The sequence below is a fragment of the Cynocephalus volans genome, chromosome 9, assembly GCF_027409185.1.
Source record: "Cynocephalus volans isolate mCynVol1 chromosome 9, mCynVol1.pri, whole genome shotgun sequence".
In the NCBI taxonomy this organism is placed as follows: Eukaryota; Metazoa; Chordata; class Mammalia; order Dermoptera; family Cynocephalidae; genus Cynocephalus; species Cynocephalus volans.
In genome coordinates this window covers 94,012,701-94,033,780 of record NC_084468.1, presented here as the reverse complement: position 1 = coordinate 94,033,780, position 21,080 = coordinate 94,012,701, and the positions used below count along the sequence as shown (strand labels likewise).

Here is a 21,080-nt window from a genome sequence, read left to right as displayed (position 1 = left end):
CCTAAGTGTATTAGCACATTTTTGTGTTGCTACAACAAAACACCTGAGATTGGTTAATTTATAAAGAAAACAGGTTTATTTGGCTTATGATTTTGGGACAGCTGCATCTAGTGCAGGCCTCAGGCTGCTTCTACTCATGATGGAAAGTGTCAGGCAGCAATGGGTGTGAGATCACATGGCGAGAGGAAGCAAGAGAGCAAGAGGGAGGTGCCAGGGTTCTTTAAACAACCAGCTCTCATAGGAACTAATAGAGCAAGAACTGACTAAGTACACCCCCTCACCCCGCCTATTAATTTATTCATTTGGGATCTACCCCCTATAACCCATAAAACAGCTCTCAACACTGCTGCACGGGGTATCTGATTTCGACATCAGCTTTGGGAGGACAACATACCCAAATTCTACCACTAAGGAGGGGAGAAGGGTCATCAGTGGCAAATGGCAGTCACAGCAAAGTGACACCAAGAGCCAGCTTCATGCTTGGGAGAGAATGCTGCGCCTCCTCGTGGTTTTTGGTGTTCTACATGTAAAAGTCTCCAGCAATGAACTGTAGAAATGATTCCTCAAAGTACAGGCTTCTCATTTCTCACTAGTAAATATTTTAGTTGTTATTGCCATTTATGTCCTTATTTTTCAAAGTATGGTTTATTTTCAAATTGAGCTTAGTGTTTTTAAAGAGTTTATTTCACCGGAAATATACGTTGGTGTATATTCCTACTACAGTAAAAAATTATGGAAAAAAATTTTAATTACTTTTTCAGGAATTTGAGTTGCAGAAATGTTACAGGCCTTTAATTTTCAAATACTTTTGTATGCTCAGAGCCCAGCACAGTGCCTTGCACTGTACAGGCCTTTAGTAAAGGTTTATCGGTGCCAAGGTAACCAGTTCTTTTGGTTAAAAATCTGCCCAGGTATTTATTTAACAAGATGTGTATATCTGGTTAGCTTAGTTGGTTAGAGCACAGTGTTTCATTTATTTATTTATTTATTTATTTATTTATTTATTTATTAAAAAGATGACTGGTAAGGGGATCTTAACGCTTGACTTGGTGTTGTCAACACCACGCTCTCCCAAGGGAGCCATGGGCTGGCCCTAGAGTGCAGTGTTTTAACACCAAGGTCAAGGGTTCAGATCCCCTTACTGGCCAGTCCCCTCCCCGTCCCCCCTCACACATACACACAAAAGATGTCAACTTGTGGTTTTCAGTTTTAGCTGCATATTAAAATCATCTCGGTGATTTAAAAAATGCCAGTGTTTAGGCCCCACCACCTGACAATTAAGTCATAATGTCAAGGGGAGTGGGGGAACGTATGCATTTTGTGTAGAACTTATGCAGGCCAAACTACTTTTGAAATTTATTTTAATGTTTACCTGATTACATTTTTTAATACTATGATCATTAAATTTGTATCTAATAACCTAGGCTTCCTATGAGATTTAATGTAGGCATTTGATGCCCCGTGACACCCGCAACCAGTCCCAAGGGTGGGGGCTGAGGGCCTCGGCCACACCCCTCAACAAGTGCAACCACCCCAGTGATGACCACTGAACCACTGCAGGAAGCACCCTGGGCTCTCCCGAGCCATGGTGATGGGGGCCTTGGGTCTCAGTAACGCTCCCCCCAACATGAGCAATCAGCCCAGTGACTACTACCGAGTCACTGCAGGAAGCACCCAGGCTCTCCTGAGCCAGGGTGGAGGAGGGCCTTGAGCCTTGGTCACGGCCCCCGAACACCCACAGCCAGCCCAATGTTGACCACCAAGCCACTGCAGGAAGAGTGCCCTGGGTTCCCGAGCTGGGGTGGTGGGAGGTGAGGGCTTTTGCCACACCCCTTGACATCTGCACCCAGGCCAGCAATGACCAAGCCACTGATGGAAGCTCCCTGGTCTCCCCTGTGGGAATGTGGGGGGTGCCACAGGCCTGAATCACACCCCTTCTCCTTCATCCTTCTTCCATCACATTTCCTTCCCCTTTCCCCTTCCCTCCCAACTGCTCTGCAACAACATCATAAAGTGTAAAAAAATAATATTAATAAAATAAAATTTAAAATAAATAAATAAATAAATAAATGAAAAAAAAATGTAGGCATTTGCCCAATTTCTTAAAGCCAAGAATAAAATAGTTTCTCCCCTGCCTTCCCCTTCCACTTTTAGTACATTTAACAATTCAGCATGAGAAAGAAAGATAGATGGGGAGGTAACAGAGTTTTGCTCTCTTAGCCTTTGTTCTACCCACTGGGTTTGGTTGGTAGCACAGCAATTAGCTCTAGAAATGGCAGTTGGCAAGTACATGTGCATAGTTAGTGAGGAGCTGTCTTGCAAATGCTATTTGTAAATCAAACAAATAGTGGCTTTGGGACTTGAAAAACTCAATGAGAGAGTAGAGTTAAAATATGAAAGCTATTTAAAGTTCAGGGAGTTTTTCAAATGTAAAACAAAGTTAAATTAATGGGTTTAAAATCATAGTTCTCAGTGTGATGTTTTTAAAAAGACTTATTTTTGTAGCTAGTTTGGGGTATAGTTTTGCTTAAGATTATAAACACTACCTTCTAATCTTTTTTATTCTATAATCCTAGCCTGTTTTTATAACTCAAGGGTAAGAAGTACAGAATTAAAGGGTTTTTGGTGTGTTTTTGTAGTAGAACACTGTATTCTTTCCATAGTAAATCAAACAGACACAAAAACTATGATCCCACTTGTAAGATAAATAGATGAATAATTAGAGTGATTTTAGAAAGAGCTATCTTATATAAGAATATAAAAGAGAAAATGTTTATCTACTGCATAAAAATAGTCTATCAGTAGAGCACAAAACTTTGAGGAATATTTGTTCTGTAGGAATTAACATTACTGGAAAATAGTGATAAATAGGTAACTTCAAATTATAAACAAGTATCTTTGTAATGCATTTATCAAGTACAAAGTGAAGAGAAAATGGACAACGTTATTAAGGGAAAATCTAGTCAGCTAAACCAGGTCATTTAGATTACTCAAATTCATTCTAATTGGATTTTGTTAAATTAGCAAGATAATTACCATTTTTGGATTTTTCACATTTTATTACATTATTGTCATTCTTTTTTATCACCATGTATGACTATAATTTCACTATTCAGTAACTGATTGATTCTAAAAACTTCTTTTTATATCTTAAATAGAATAAGAGTTTTATTATTTCTTGTTAAGCTTATAAAACTTTTGAATTTATGTATTTTCTTTCTTTCTTTCTTTTTTTTGGTAGTTGGCCAGTATGGGGCTCCAAATCCTTAACCTTGGTGTTAAAAGGCAGCACACTAACCAACTGAGCTAATCAGCCAGCTGAATTTACAAATTAAACTCCTATTTGTTTGGCCAATGTGTATACATGGAGATACTCTGAAGTATACAAGTCTGAAAGCTAAACTTTGAATTAGTCTGTGTACATGAATTTATGCTTCATTCCATGTTTTCCCTCACAGTTTTCAGTGTTTGTGTGTGAAATAAATGAACTAAATGCTTGAACATTTTTGGAAAGTTAACAATAAAGCATGACTGTAATGTATTCAAATTGCTGTGATTGTACATGTATATCAAATATATTAAATAAGTAGATTTAGAAAAAGGACAATCAAGTTACCTGTGAAATTAATAGGAGAGTTCTACTCCCAAACATAAAATCATGGCATATTACTATTGGTTTTCTACTCCTGACCATAAATTTTCTGTTTTACTCCTTTATTTTATTTTCTTGTTTTCCATCTCCTTCCTTTCTCTATTCCCCTCTCCTCTCCTCTCCCCTGCTTTTATTTCCTCCCTGCCCCCTCTCTCCTTTTTTCTTCCCCCTCTCTCCATTCCTCCTTTTCTTTTCTTTCCTTTCCTCCCTTCCTTCTTCCATAAGATGTGTAGTGAGTCCATGCTATGCACCAAGTATCATGCTAGCTGTGGGAACATTAGCAAGAGAGACCTAATTCCCCCTTAATGGCAATTTTATATTCTAAGTTGGAAAATTTAGATGAAAAATTGGAACACTAAAAGAAAAAGTGCAATAGTATGAAGTAGTATTAATTAAATACTTAATTATTGTTATAGTACTATTAAGTACTGTATACTACTACTAAGATTTAGCAAATGCTTTTTATGTGCCAGACACTATTTTAACCATTTTATTTGTATTATCAAATTTATCCTCATAACAACCCTGTGAAACTAGTAGTATTATTTCCCCTCTTCTACAGAAGGTGTAATTGAGGCCCTGAGAAGTTAAGTAACTTGACCAGGGGTGCAGAGCTGGTAAGCGGTGGGAAGTAGGATTCAAATGCAGGGAGACTGGCTCCAGAAACAGTTTAACCACTAAACTGTACTACGCACTAGAGAAATTCATTAATTGCAGAGAAGAGAGCAAATTAAACAGCTTGGTTGGTTTGTTTGACCATAAAAATATTTGTTTTTTCTGTGCCTCTTATATAAATACAATTTTGACAGCTTACAGTGTGACTTTCATCTTGATTATGTGGTTATTATCAGTTATTTTGCTAAGGTTTAGTTCATATTTCTTTTTATATATGGGATCTAGTTCTGCTTGAATAGATGTTCCAAATTTTGACTGCAGGAGAGGAAATTTTGGCTGCAAACTAGATTGATCAAATAAACCTTCCAAATGAATGACTTTACAAATGAGTTTGGCAAAGGATATGTGCAAAGTGAAGATAAATTTTATGTCTAAGCATTGGTAGAGTATTCTCTTAGGAGAAGATGGTTAGTATTGTACTACTAGCATTTCCCATGGCAATTTTGAGATAAATAAGGAAATCTTTCAGTTTGATGTGGTATCTACAACTAAAGCCTTATACAAAAGCTCATATTTCAAATTCTAAAGATGATGCTTCAGTGAAAGTGCATGTGCATGTGTGTGTGTGTGAATGCACCACACTATGGCTTTTCTCTGAGTAAAATGACAATAACAGTAATAATAATTATTATAATAAAAAGTTACCATTTATTTGGTGCTATGAGCCAGGATCTCTGTTAAGCAAAGCAATGGAATAAAAATGAGATTAAGTAAAAAACATTAAGTGCTATTAAGAGGTCAATGACACTTAAATGCTGTCTGTAGTGCATCTGGGACAGAATGCCGAAGATGGAGAGGGAAGGAGGAAAAGAATATGGAGTAACTGATGCTATCTTAGTGTGATGAAAGATTGACTCCTAAAACAGTTGCCGGCACATCCTCAGCTGGAACCTCCAAGTCATGATGTCCCTCTCCCTGCAGGAGACAGTGCCTTGGTTGGATGGATGTCAAGGTGACTTCCCAGGTGGAAGGCTCTCCTCACAGTAGCAGCAGCCCTTTGAGATTTGACTAGCAGGAGGCTAGCATGGGGGACCATCAAGTATCTGAACAAGGAAAAACAAAAAAAGAGAGTACGGAGAAGAGGGAAATACTTGTTATCACAATCTCCTGTGGTTCCTTAGTGCCCATGCGTGAGCACCGACCTGTTGTCATTTTGTGAGGCCAATGCTAGAAATGTGCCTGGTGCATACAGCACAGAGTTTTTATGAGATCTATAAAACCAGTGACTGAGGCCATTTTAGAGGCCTAATTTGAGGAAAAGTTGGAAATGTTTGGATTGAGACACAATTCAGATGTTCAAACAGATGTCAGTATCAGGGGGCTAATGATTTATACCACTTTGGGGACTACTTAGATGTCCTGGTGTCATTTTAGGTACTTCAGTACATTCCCCTCCCGGTAAAGCAATGTGGGAGAGAGCTGGACGCAGGGAGCTTCCACTGAAATGATGACACTGGCTAATAAATTAGCCTGCCACAGCTCTATGGATGCTGGCAGAAAACACAAGACACCTGGGTCAGAGATAAATGACTTCATTACTCACAGCAAAAGGAATTACATGAGCATCAGCATAGTTGTGGCAGTTCCCCAAGTCCCAAATCCTACAGGAGAATGCAGAAAGCCAGACTGGAGCCTGCACAGCAGCAGGGTATGCCACAGGAGAGGAAGCCTAAGCTTAGGGAAGCTGCTGCTTTTTATTTTATCTTTTTACATTTTTAAATTTTGTTTTCTACTGAGGCACTTTATTTGTACTTATGCATTATGTTCCTAGAAAAAGAATCCCAGGATTTTCCCTCCTGTGCATTTTCATCTTGCTTCTTCATAGTCTGTGATGCCAGCTGAGGCAATTAGTACAATGACACCAAACTGATGGGATAGGAACAGATTTTTCTGCCATTTTTCTAGATCTTTGAGTTACACATCAAATCTGGGGCTGATCACTCCAGATTTCTGGGTCTGTTTTTCCTCCATTAGCATTGGTAGAGGATCTCAGACTCGTTGCAAATCTGAAAGCTACAAACCTTGTTTAAACTGCCTGTGAGGTTCACAACAATTTTCCTAGCTCTGTGATGATCAGTGACTTCAAATTTGCCATTGTAACCATGTTTGTCATCACAGTTAGAAACCAGGCAATGACTTTGGAGTGTGGCCTCATAAGAACTTAGCGTTTGCTTTTCTTTTCAGCATTGCTGATGCTGGAGAGCATTGGCCAGGACATTCATGTGCACAATTGTGGTGGAACACAAAGATGGTGGGAAAAGAGGAGGAAGATTTCTTCCCCACCAACACTTGCCAACCACTGATCCTTTTATTGTCTCCATAGTTTTGCCTTTACCAGAATGTTATAAAGTTGGAATCATACGTTATGTAGCCTTTTCATATTGGCTTCTTTTGCTTATTAACATGCACTTGTTTCCTATGTGCCTTTCCATGGTTTGAAAGCTCATTTCTTTTCAGTGCTGAATAATATTCCATTGTCTGGATGTACCACAGTTTATTTATCCAGTCACCCACTGAAGGACACCTTCATTGTTTCCAAGTTTTGGCAATTATGATTGAAGCTATTATAAACATCTGGGTACAGGTTTTTGTGTAGACATAAATTTTCAATTCATTTGGGTAAATACCAAAGAGTGCGATTGTTGAATCATATGGTAAGATTTTGGTCAGTTTTTTAAGAAACTGCTAAACTGTCTTGAAAAGTGGCTGTACCATTTGGAATTCCCACAAACAATGAACAAAAGTTCCTGTTGTTCATATACTCACCAGCATTTGGTGTTATCAGTGTTTTGGATTTTGGCCATTTTATAGGTGTATAGTGGTATCTCCTTGTTTTAATTTGCAATTCCTTAATGATGTATGTTGTTGGATATCTTTTCATATGCTTTCTTGCTGTCTGCATATCTTTGGTAAGGGTCTATTTAGTCTTTGGCCTCTTTTTCAATTGTTCATTTTCTAGTTTTAAGAGTTCTTTTATCAGATGTGTCTTTTGCAAATATTTTCTTCCATTGTGTGGCTTGTCTTCTTATTCTTTTGACATTGTCTTTCACAGATTAGAAGTTTTAAATTTTAATTAAATTCAGCTTATCAATTATTTCTTTCATGAATTGTGCCTTTGATGTTTTCTCTGAAAGGTTATTGCCATTACCAAGTTAATCCAGATTTTCTCTTCTGTTATCCTCTTGGAGTTTTATAGTTTTGCATTTTATATTTAGGTCTATGATCAATTTTGAGTTAATCTTAACAAAGGGTGTAAAGTCTGTTTCTAGATTAATATTTTTCCATGTGTATGTGCAGTTGTTTCAGCACTATTTGTTGAAAAGACTAAGTTTCAAATTGGTTAGTGTCTGTTTTCCAACTTTGTTCTTCAATACTCAATTGGCTATTCTGGATCTTTTGCCTCTTCATATAAATATTGTCTCTCTATGTAAACTAGAATTTCTTTTGATATCTACAAAATAACTTGCTGGGATTCTTATTGAAATTGCTTTGAATCTATAGATTAAGTTGGGAAAAACTGACATCTTAACAATATTGAGTCTTCCTATCCATGAACATGGAATATCACTCCATTAAAAAAATTATTCTTTGATATCTTTTATCAGAGCTTTGTAGTTTTTCTCCCATAGTTCTTGTACATATTTTGTTAGATTTATATCTAAGTATTTTTCTTTAGGTGCTAATGTAAATGGTAATATATTTTTAAATTCAAATTTCATTTGTTTATTGCTGATATATAAGAAAATAGTTGACTTTTGCATATTAACCTTGTATCCTGAAACCTAGCAATAATTGCTTATTAGTTCCAGGAATTTTTTTTTTTTTTTTTTTTTTTTTTTTGGAAAAAAAGCATAGAATTTATTTATTTATTTATTTATTTATTTATTTATTTTTAAAAATTTTATTTTGTCGATATACATTGTGGCTGATTATTGCTCCCCATCACCAAAACCTCCCTCCCTTTTGTCAATTATTTTGGATTTTCTGCACAGAAAATCATGTCATCCCTGCACTGGTTCTAGTGAAGGTTTCTGTTTGTGGTTTTATGCTCCCCAGTAATCTGTGATTCTCTGTATATGTGTCTCTCCTCTTTTGAGGGCAGCAGTTTGCCTTGTGATCTCACTTCTCTGACGAATCTAAGAAGACCTGTTGGTTTTTCAGTTTGTTCAGATTTTTACTTCTTGTTAGGACATATCAGTGACTTCTAAGCTTCTTATACGCTGGGCCAGAAATCCAGATTTTCCCTCTAGTATATTTTAATAGTTTATTATTTCTCATATTTTACAAAAGTGGGCTTTTAGTTATAAACATTTTCAAATAAATGCATTCCTGTCACTATTAGAACTACATGTTATGATAAATTGCTGCCATTACTTACCAAATTCAATTCTAGTGCCTCTCCACCTCTAGAGTAATTTTAGTACAGACACTTATGCTGGCAAGATATATTCACATTCAAATGTAAGTACAAAAAAATCACATTATAAGGCTACACATTATTTTGAGCCATTTGCCACTTTGCCCTCCTATTTCTGTGAACATTGAATTCAATGTAAAATAAAATGTTTAACTAATAAAGTCAGATAAACCTATTATTATTCTAAAGTGACTGGACATGAATAAAGCTTCTCTGTCTTTTCTCTTATCCCCAGGAATAAAAAAAAATAATTAGCCCAATTTGGGTGTTACTTGGTTATCTACTAGTAAGCAGATTTTGATTACGTTAGCAACAGAGGAGAAAGAGCTACTCAGATATTTCAATGTACCTTTTTAAAAAATACAAAGTAGAAGTTCAGCATATGTTCATAAAACCTTTTAAAATGAAATTCTCTTGTAAAAATGTTTGAATAGATACTACTAGAAGAATTGAAAATGCCCCAAAGAGCTTCTAGTATAAAATAAGTTTAATGCTGTTCCACTAGCCACACCTTTGCCCAGAGGAAACCAATGTCACCAATTTTCTTATATGTCTTTCCAGAGATATTCTATGAATACTATATGTTCATAAATGATGGTGATCACAAATTATAACATTTATACCAGACACTGTTCTAAGCACTTACTTACTTACTTAACCCTCACATAGCTGTATGATATGTACTTAATGTTATAATACTACTTTTAGAAATAAAGAAATCTAGGAACAGAGAGCTTAAGTAACTTGCTGAGCATCACACAGCTAGTTTGGAAGAGATAGCATTTCATCCCAAGTAGTTTGGCTCCAAAACCCATCCTTTAAATTACTATGTTATTGGCATACTCTACACACCATTTTTCACCTTTCATTTTCACTTAATATTTTATCTTAGGAATTGTTTCCATTAATACATATAGAACTAATCTATTCTTTTTGGTGGCTGAATACTATTATATTAATATCAGTTCCCAACTGGGGCCCATTTTTGTACTCTAAAGGACATCTGGCAATGTCAGAAGATATTTTTTGGTTGTCAAAACTAGAGAAGACACTGGGTACTTGTATCTCGTGGGTGGAGTTTAGGGACATTATCCTACAACAAAGAATTAGCCAGTTCAAAAAGTCAATAGTACTAAAATTGAGAAACTGTGTGATATACTTTTAACTAACCTGTTCTGTATTTATGTAAACTAAAAATTTAAGTAAAAAATCTTCAAAACAGAAATTTGATTGTATACTTTTGTACTCTAATTTCTGTAGGATGATAGAGTAGAAAAAAAAGAAACAAAATCTAAAATTGACAACTCTAGATAATTTTGAGGATTCACAGAAAGTTCTGCCTATTTGTAAAACCCTTAAGGATTCTGAGAAGGGTAAAACTGAGAAGGCCCAAAGTTTTTGATTGAGCAGGGTCAGTCCCAGAAACCAGTTTTTGGTAGATCTGGTTAAGTGCCTTCCTTACTTCGGAGTGATAGTACCACAAAATGCAAAACTGACTTTTATCTGCCTAGTAAACATACTGGCAATCCAGAATGAGTTCAACTCCAGAGAAAATTGGGGTCTCATCACTTCCCCGTAAGAAAGGAGGCAAGATCTGCCTAGTGTATCTCCTGTTCCTTCAGGAGCAATTTTAAGAATTCTAACAATTCTCCAGTGAATTTTATGTAGATGATCTATATTTGCCTATTTTTTCAAAAGCAACAAAAGTAATATATCTTGTGGTAATTCAAATAATGCTGAAGGATATAAAATAAAAAGTAAAAGTTTCTCTCACTGTCAAACCTAATTCTATTTCCTAAGGTCAACAACTATTAAGAGTTTATTTTATATTCTTCTAGATGTATTTTTTGTATATGTGCAAACATATATGTATGTAATATATTTATTTTAAATACACATATATAGTGTTTTTCCCACAAAATGAGCTTTATCTACTTATCTAAACTTATTTTTCTACGCCACTACCCCATTCATAAAGTTATCATGAATATCCTCCAAGTCAGCCCAAACAGATCTAACTCATTATTTTAAATGACCAGATAGTGTGTTGTATAGCATACCAAAATTTATTTAGCTGTCTATTGTTGGTAATTTAGATCATCTCCAATTTTTACTATTAGATAATGCAGTAAAGAACATTATATACATATAATTTACACACTTCTGTAATTACCTCTCAAGGATAGATTCCTAGAGGTGAAATTGCTGGGTCAGAGGGTATGTGCATTTCAAATTTGTTACAGATTGTCAGTGCATAAAAGTACCTATTTGCTCACTGCCTACTAAAAAAAATTGGAAAGAAATGTAAATGGCTAGTGATAAGGACACAATAAAATAATTATGGCACTACAATAGATTAGTCATTATATAGATATTAATAGATCGTTGTATAAATACTAAAATGTTAAATATGAAGGAGGTTTTACAACATAAAAATGTTTATAACATAATATTCATGGTAAAAAGTAGAATGCTTTGCATGAAAAATGTGTGTATAGGAAAGAGAAATGAAAGAGTACTTGTAAAAGTAAAAGCAGTTTGGGAGTTGGAAGTAAAGAAAATCTTTTTCTTTTTTTCTTTTTTTCCTATTTTTATGCTATTTGTGTAATAAATACAGTAGAAATGGTAGCCTTTAATTAACAGAAAATATCAATATAAAAGAAAATTCTTATCAGATTTATTGGCTAATCACACTCTAGCCTTGAGTTGGTATTTATGTCTTCAAATAGACAATGACAAATTTTATGTATGTGCATGTTGTCGGGACTAGCTGCTTTAAAGAGATGGTCCTCTTTTAATAGAGAATGAATGCCATAAATGCTGAAGAAAAATGCTGGCACATCACATTGTGAAAATTATTTGTTTGGGGCCAACCCAATAGACTTAGCACAGTCTCTTGAATTTAGACAAATGTTCATTTGTTAAAATTTTCCTTTTGCCTGAGATGGTCATAAAGGGTGTCTTTCATTCAATTTTTTTTCTTCTATAAGTGGTACTTTCAAGTTTTAATGATTAAAACCACAGTTCCAAAGAAGATAAAATTTCAGAATTGTGCTTAAAAATGTTTTTGCCAATCTTGAAGCAGGTTTGAAGGACAGGAATGCCTTGGTGCAGAGGAGATGGGCTCAGGTATTCAGGTAATAGCTCAGCCTAAAAGATAAAAGCAGGCATAGCTCAGGGTATGCAGGGTTCTCAGAGATCCATCTAACCTGAGCAGAAGGTACTTGTTGTTATGTAATGGAAAATATGGTTAGATAGGCAGACTGAGGACAGGGAGAGAGAAGAGCAGGTATTGAAAGGCAGGCTGAAAAGAGTTTGGATTGAACTCATTAAATTGGATTCATGGAAATAAGGAGACTGTAAAGTCCTCAGCCAGGAAATGAGAAAAAGTGAACCGTTGTTCTCTTTACAGCTAGATAGGGAGGTATGTTCATATCTAATTCAGAGAGTAGGAATAAGAAAGAATATGAACAGTTTGAAAACAAAATAGCACTTTGTCTCATTGCTTTAATTTGTTTTTAGCTGAAAAGTTTGCTTTATTCCAATCTTCAAATAATATTAAAAGAATACATGTGAAAAAAAAATTTTTTTGGTTTATCAAATGCAATTATGGGTTAAAAATTGTTGAGAAACACAGAATAGAAGCCCATGTATTACTACTTTCCATTAATATAATTAAAATAATGGGATATAACAGACAGTTATAATTTTTTAAAAATGATCTACCTGTCCCTGCACCCAGTCTCACCCTCTAATTTCTAATCTTTTCTCTCTGTCTTCTGGTATTTATCTTTACATTGAAGAATTACATATTTATGCTGCTATATCTTGTATATTTATCTTATACATGATCTATTGACTTTTCACATTGGTAAACGAGAATTTAGTTCTTACACAACCACCCTGCTTCCCCTCCCTTTGACATCCACAATACTGAAATCACAGATTTGGCTAAGTTTTATTGTATATTTACATTATTTTGCCTGTCTACATATATTTTTCACTGCTGAATCTAGTAGTGTACCATAGTGATGTTTTTTTTTCAATTTCCCTGTAGTTAATAATTGTGTCAATTATTCATCTGGTGCCTTCTAAGTAAGTTTTCACATGGTTCAATACTTGTCAGATAATCTGAGTTCCATTTTCAATTTAAGAAATCTTTACTGTCCTGCTCCAATCTTGACTGGTTGCTTTCTAGTCTCATTTTATGATTTGTCGTTCTGGCACTTTCTTTTGCTATTTTCCTTGGAAATCTCCTCATACCTCTTCTCTGTTAGAACCCTTGTTTCCAGAATGTTAGCTGCTTCTTTACTGGTTTCCTCCCTGTTTGTTTGAACTTTGCATGCCTGAAAATGTCTTTGAATCTGCAGAACATTTTCGTGTCATTCAGTTTCTGCACAAAAAGATGCTCAAGTCTTGTGCCTGGGGTATGTGTGTGCCTGGCTGTAGGTGTTTGAGGACCTGGACAGGGAAAGAGGGCTGACGGGGGTTGGGGCTGGGTTTCTTTGATAAATATATAGATTCCACTAAATCACCTATTTTCAGCCCCACATCTTCCCTTGAGCTTTTCTGTGCCTGCTGACCATAAACCTAGATTCTTCCTGACTCACGTTCTACAAGAAATAAATGTTAAGTTTGAGAATTTACAAGGGGATGTCCAGGCTCTTCAGGGTCTAACTATCTCTTATGCAGAATGCAGAATCTCAAACGATTCTCTTAGTTACAAGCCTGCACCTCACACTTCCTTTCTGCGTAATTTTTGAGTCTTTACAGCTTGGTTCTCTTTCCCCCTTCTGAAGAAACAGATTCAGTGACCTCTACTCTCCTAAGGACCTGCTTTCCGTCCTTCAAAATAGTTAATATTTCCTGGCCACCTGTGTCTTCTCTTCTTTTCGTTTGGTCTTCTAGGTCTATATATTTTAAATATTATTGTTATTGTCATTTTAATAGGCATGCAGGAGCAGATGGAAGTAATATATCAATCCAATTCACTATGTGAATTAGAAACCCCCATTTCCATTTAAAATCCTGTGATAGTATGTATTATTTTCTTCCTTTATCTTTCATTTCTTTCCTTCTTTCTTTTTTTTTTTTTTTTTTTGTGGCTGGCCATTTTGTGGATCTGAACCGTTGACCTTGGTGTTACCAGCACCATGCTCGCCTAAGTGAGCTAACTGGCCAGCCCAAACTTTTTTTGTGTGTGGTGGCTGGCTGGTCTGGAGATCTGAACCCTTGACCTTGGTGTTATAATATCATGCTCTATCTTCCCTTATCTTTCATTATGAAATGTGATTTCCAAAGAACAATAAGTAATGAATTGAGATGTCATCTTACTTTTTTCTTAAGATGGGGATTAAAATAAGAATAACATTTTCATTTTTTGAGTTGCGTTTGAACACATGATTTTTAGTTGGTCGCTGGTGACTTTTTTTCACCACTTTTTTTAGTGGCTGGCCAGTCTGAGGATCCAAACCCTTATAGGTGACTTTTTTTTTATCATTCCCCTGAAAATCCTTTCCTTTCACTAGTGCTTTCTTATAACCAGCTTTTTATATGGATTCAAATACAACATTCCTGTGTCTCTGCAAGTATCATTCCTCCTCAGATCCTTCAATTCCTCTACAATTGCATTTCTCAGAAACATCCCTCAGTGTGGATTTTCTTCATGGGTTGTTTCCTCATAATTAGATTTAGGTTAGGCATTTTTAGCAGAAATACCACATAAGTGAGGTTGTGTTCTTTTCAGCTTTTCAGTGTAACACGTCAGGAATCATAAACTGTCAGTTTTTTCTATTTTTGGTGATGTCAACTTTGTGGTTTTTTTTTTTTTTTAAAGATGACCGGTAAGGGGATCTTAACCCTTGACTTGGTGTTGTCAGCACCACGCTCAGCCAGTGAGCGAACCGGCCATCCGTATATGGGATCCGAACCCGGTGCCTTGGTGTTATCAGCACCGCACTCTCCCGAGTGAGCCACGGGCCGGCCCTGGTGATGTCAACTTTGATTACTTGGTTAAGGTAATGTCTTACAGGTTTATCCCCTCTAATAATACTATTTTCCCCTTTGTAATTAGCAAGTAATGTGTGGAGAGGTAATCTATTTAACTATCTTGTTCTTCACCAAATTTCAACCCAGTAGTTTTGCCATCCATTGATAATTTTGTCTGAATCAATGATTACCACACTGGTTGCCAAATGGTGATTTTCCACCTCCACCATTCCTTTTACATGAGATTCTCCTGCAAAGGAGAACTTTTTCTTCTTCCTGATTTATTTATTTATTTATTTATTATAACTAGAAACTCATCTATTCATCTAGTCTCAGTGTGAACTTTCCTCTCTAATCAGCATTGTCACCTTTGTCATATACCAAGTTTCCATACATTCTTTGCTCTTTCCAGGCTCTCACTTTTGTTCACTTGGTCACTTGACTTCTCCCTGTACCAAAACACTATCTTAATTATTATGCCTTCATCATTGGTTTTAATGTCTGGTTGGCCAACTTCCCTCTTTTTATTGAGGAGCACCTCGGATATTCTTGCTTTTCCATATAAATTTCAGAATCAGCTTGTATGTTTCACAAAAACTTTTGTTGATATTTTGATTGGCATTACAATAGCTCTGTTGGTCAATCTGGGGAGAACTGACTTTTTTTTTTTTTTAAATTGAACCTTCCTCTCCATGAACACAGCGTATTTCTCCATTTACATAGGTCTTCTGAGTGACTTTTACTAAAATTTAATAGTTTGTTTTTTTGTAGAGGCCTTACAATCTTTTATTAGATTTATTTTTAGATATTTTATTTTGAACTATTTAAATGGGATCTCTTTTTATGTTTCTATGTGCTTGTTATGTTATAGATATGTGTTAGATTTTATAGAAATGCAAGCGAATTTTGCATATTTTTTTTCTTCTTTTTTTGGTGGCTGGCTAGTGCCTTGTGGGGATCCAAACCCTTGACCTTGGTGTTATAACACTGTGCTCTAACCAACTGAGCTAACAATAGGAGCCCCCACAGATTGATCTAACGGTAGGTAAACTTATTGTTTCTAATAAGTTGTCCTTTGTATTTTTTACACAGAGTATCATATCATTTGTGAAATAATGAAGTCCTCTGTCTTCCTTTCCAACCTTTGTCTTTGGTTCATTTTTCTGGTCTTTCAGAGTGTGATTAATACAGTGAGTAGGAGAATCTGCACAGTCCCGGGGATGTTGCTTTGTTGCTTCACTATCCAAATCCATCCTGGTCCTAATATAGTTTGGCACCATCTAGTGGTGATTGTTCACTACAGCTTAAATATTGATGGGAATGATTCAGGGTCTGTAGTTGACTGGATTTCAGGAAAGCATCAATGATTCCAGGAAATTTCTGGCTTGATAGCACCAATTTTGTTGGCCCAGTTTGGGAATATTGAGTGGGGAGATACTGAACAAGCAGTATTTAAACTCTACCTCCCCTCTGGCTTTTGTGCTGTACCTCTACCCACTCCATAGCCCAATCTCAGAAGACAAGAACCTTATTCCTCTTCCCCCTCCATTCTACAGACTGAATGGTGAATGGGAGAAAAACATCCATTCCATATTCTCAGGATTCATGATATTCAGGGTATATTTTTTCTTTCTCCTTCCATTATAATTTAAGCTTCAAAAAGTTGAGCATTTTTACATATTTTATTCACAGCTATATTACCAATAAGTAGAAGAGTCCCTAGCATGCAGGCACTCAGAAATATTTATTGAATGAAATCAGTGAATAAATATTGAAACCTTCCATTATACAGTAGATTTGTTAATCTCTTTCTGTAGTCCTATTGATTATTTCTTTATGTTTTTAAGGCTCTTTTATCAAGTGCATACAAAGTTAAAATTGTTAAAGCTTCTTGATAAACTCAGTCTTCTTTAATAATGTTTTGGGCTGGTTTGTTTTGTTTTTGTTTTTTGGTCATAAAACCTCTTTCAATACTAATATGCCACCAAGATTTCTTTTGGTTAGTATCAGCCAAGTATATCTTTTCACTAGCTTTTACCTGTAATCTTTATACGTCCTTATGTTATATGCCCCTGTCTTCTAAACAGTAATTAGCTAAATTTGTTAATACAATTGGACAATCAATCATTTAACCAGTGAGTTAACTTATTTATGTTTATGACAATTATTGGTGTATCTGAATTTATTTCTAAATATCTTTAAAACCTGTTTAACCTGCCTATTGATTTTTTAAAAAATAAACAATTACTTTTCTAGAAAATCCTCCTGTTATTTTTTCAGATCATATTTCTGTTATCCTTTTTTGTCTGCTCACCTTTATAATTCCATTATTTCATTAAACATTTTAAACCCAATCCCCTATTCTATGGATAAAGTTTTAACTGTTATACTAGGTGTCTTAGTATGTTTTGTGTTGCTATAACACAATGTCACAGATTGGGTAATTTATTCAGAAAAGAAACTTATTTCTTACAGTTCTGGAGGCTGGGAGGTCCGAGGTCGAGGGGCCTGCATCTGGAGAGTGTCTTCTCGCTGCATCAGCCCATGGTGGAAGGCAGAAGGCAGAAGGGCAAGAGAGTGCGAGAGAGCAAGAGTTACAAAAGTCTCTTATGTAACAAGCGCACTCTCACAATAATTAACCCACTCCTATGACAGTGACACTAATCCATTCTTGAGGGTAGAGCCTTCACGACCAAATCACCTCTTACTAGGCTCCACCTCCCAACACTGTTGCATTAGGGATTAAATTTCCAGCACATTAACTTTGGGGGACACATTCAAACCATAGCACTAGGTAACATTTATATAGTGCTAATAAAATTGTTACATATATTAGGTAAACCCATATATGCCAGGTACTCTTCTTTTAAAAAACTTAATATATTTTATTTAACTTGGTATATCCAAAATATTATCCTTTCAACCAGGTACTCTTTTAAAAACTTTACATGTATTAGCTCATTTAACTCTCATTTTACTGAATAACTCCATTTTACAAATTAGGAAACTGTAGCCAAGAGAAGTCAAAAAATTTGGCCAAGTTCACATAGCAAAATAGATTTCTGAGCTAGGATTTGAACTCAAGCTATTACTATGCTCTCTTCAATACTCAGTATGATAAAGGAGGGGAACCAAACACTTTTTATTTTTTGCTAATTTAAAGGAAAAAGAGAACTTTTTCTCTTTTTTAAATGCTAGTGTTTTTTAACCTTCTTCGTGTAGTAATTAGCTTTTTTGCATTTTTTCTTTACTTTATTGTTCATATCTTTTATCCATATTTGTCATGGAGTCCCAAATTATGTTTTTTTTTTTTTTTTAATTTTTATTTATTTATTTATTTATTTATTTTTTAATTTTATTTTGTCGATATACATTGTAGCTGATTAATGCTCCCCATCACCAAAACCTCCCTCCCTTCTCCCTCCCCCCCTCCCCCCTCCCCCCCAACAATGTCCTTTCTGTTTGTTTGTTGTATCAACTTCAAATAATTCTGGTTGTTATATCTTCTTCCCCCCCCCCCCCCGGTTTGTGTGTGTGTGTGTGTATGTGTGTGTGTGAATTTATATATTAATTTTTAGCTCCCTCCAATAAGTGAGAACATGTGGTATTTCTCTTTCTGTGCCTGACTTGTTTCACTTAATATAATTCTCTCAAGGTCCATCCATGTTGTTGCAAATGGCAGTATTTCATTCGTTTTTATAGCTGAGTAGTATTCCATTGTGTAGATGTACCACATTTTCCGTATCCACTCATCTGATGATGGGCATTTGGGCTGGTTCCAACTCTTGGCTATTGTAAAGAGTGCTGCGATGAACATTGGGGAACAGGTATACCTTCAACTTGATGATTTCCATTCCTCTGGGTATATTCCCAACAGTGGGATGGCTGGGTCGTATGGTAGATCTATTTGCAATTGTTTAAGGAACCTCCATACCATTTTCCATAGAGGCTGCACCATTTTGCAGTCCCACCAACAATGTATGAGAGTTCCTTTTTCTCCGCAGCCACGCCAGCATTTATCGTTCATAGTCTTTTGGATTTTAGCCATCCTAACTGGGGTTAGATGGTATCTCAATGTGGTTTTGATTTGCATTTCCCGGATGCTGAGTGATGTTGAGCATTTTTTCATATGTCTGTTGGCCATTTGGATATCTTCCTTAGAGAAATGCCTACTTAGCTCTTTTGCCCATTTTTTAATTGGGTTGCTTGTTTTCTTCTTGTAAAGTTGTTTGAGTTCCTTATATATTCTGGATATTAATCCTTTGTCAGATGTATATTTTGCAAATATTTTCTCCCACTCTGTTGGTTGTCTTTTAACTCTTTTAATTGTTTCTTTTGCTGTGCAGAAGCTTTTTAGTTTGATATAATCCCATTTGTTTATTTTTCCTTTGGTTGCCCGTGCTTTTGGGGTCATATTCATGAAGTCTGTGCCCAGTCCTATTTCCTGAAGTGTTTCCCCTATGTTTTCTTTAAGAAGTTTTATTGTCTCAGGGTGTATATTTAAATCCTTAATCCATTTTGAGTTGATTTTAGTATACGGTGAGAGGTATGGATCTAGTTTCATTCTCCTGCATATCGATATCCAGTTATCCCAGCACCACTTGCTGAAGAGGCAGTCCCTTCGCCAATGAATAGGCTTGGTGCCTTTGTCAAAGATCAGCTGACAGTAAGTGTGTGGGTTGATTTCTGGATTCTCTATTCTATTCCATTGGTCAGTGTGTCTGTTTTTATGCCAGTACCATACTGTTTTGGTTATTATAGCTTTGTAGTATAGCTTAAAGTCAGGTAGTGTTATGCCTCCAGCTTTATTTTTTGTGCTGAGCATTGCATTGGCTATTCGTGGTCTTTTATTGTTCCATATAAATGTCTGAATAGTTTTTTCCATTTCTGAGAAAAATGTCTTTGGAATTTTGATGGGGATTGCATTGAATTTGTATATCACTTTGGGTAGTATGGACAATTTCACTATGTTGATTCTTCCAATCCAAGAGCATGGAATATCTTTCCATCTTCTTGTATCCTCTCTAATTTCTCTCAGCAGTGGTTTGTAGTTCTCATTATAGAGATTTTTCACCTCCTTGGTTAACTCAATTCCTAAGTATTTTATTTTTTTGGTGGCTATTGTAAATGGGCAGGCTTTCTTGATTTCTCCTTCTGCATGTTCACTATTGGAGAAAAGAAATGCTACTGATTTTTGTGTGTTGATTTTGTATCCTGCTACTGTGCTGAAATCATTTATCAATTCCAACAGTTTTTTTGTAGAGGTTTTAGGCTGTTCGATATATAGGATCATGTCATCTGCAAACAGGGACAGTTTGACTTCATCTTTTCCAATCTGGATGCCCTTTATTTCCTTCTCTTCTCTGATTGCTCTGGCTAGTACTTCCAACACTATGTTGAATAGGAGTGGTGAGAGTGGGCATCCTTGTCTAGTTCCTGTTCTTAAAGGAAAAGCTTTCAGCTTTTCCCCATTCAGGATGATATTGGCAGTGGGTTTGTCATATATGGCTTTAATTATGTTGAGATACTTTCCCTCTATACCTAACTTATAGAGGGTCTTTGTCATGAATGAGTGCTGAACTTTATCAAATGCTTTTTCAGCATCTATAGAGATGATCATATGGTCCTTGTGTTTGAGTTTATTAATATGGTGTATCACATTTATTGATTTGCGTATGTTGAACCAACCTTGCATCCCTGGGATGAATCCCACTTGATCGTGATGAATAATTTTTCGTATGTGTTGCTGTATTCTGTTTGCTAGTATTTTAGTGAGGATTTTTGCATCTATATTCATCAAGGATATCGGCCTGTAGTTTTCTTTTTTGGTTATATCTTTACCTGGTTTTGGTATCAGGATGATGTTTGCTTCATAGAATGAGTTTGGGAGATTTGCGTCCGTTTCAATCTTTTGGAATAGTTTGTAAAGAATCGGTGTCAATTCCTCTTTGAATGTTTGGTAAAATTCTGCTGTGAATCCATCTGGTCCTGGGCTTTTCTTTGTTGGGAGCCTTCTGATAACAGCTTCAATCTCCTTTATTGTTATTGGTCTGTTCAGATTTTCTACGTCTTCACGGTTCAGTTTTGGGAGCTTGTGTGTGTCCAGAAATTTATCCATTTCCTCCAGATTTTCAAATTTGTTGGCGTATAGTTGTTTATAGTAGTCTCGAATGATTCCTTGTATTTCAGATGAATCAGTTGTAATATCGCCTTTTTCATTTCTAATTTTTGTTATTTGAGTCTTCTCTCTTCTTTTTTTTGTTAGCCATGCTAATGGTTTGTCAATTTTATTTATCTTTTCAAAAAACCAACTTTTTGATTCGTTGATCTTTTGAATTGTTTTTTGGT

The 21,080-nt window shown here is 35.7% G+C and overlaps 1 pseudogene; it reads right to left on the bottom strand.

Moving 5' to 3' along the window:
• Positions 1 to 385: 385 nt before the first annotated feature.
• Positions 386 to 578, bottom strand: LOC134386644 (small nucleolar RNA U3; annotated as a pseudogene).
• Positions 579 to 21,080: the final 20,502 nt, after the last annotated feature.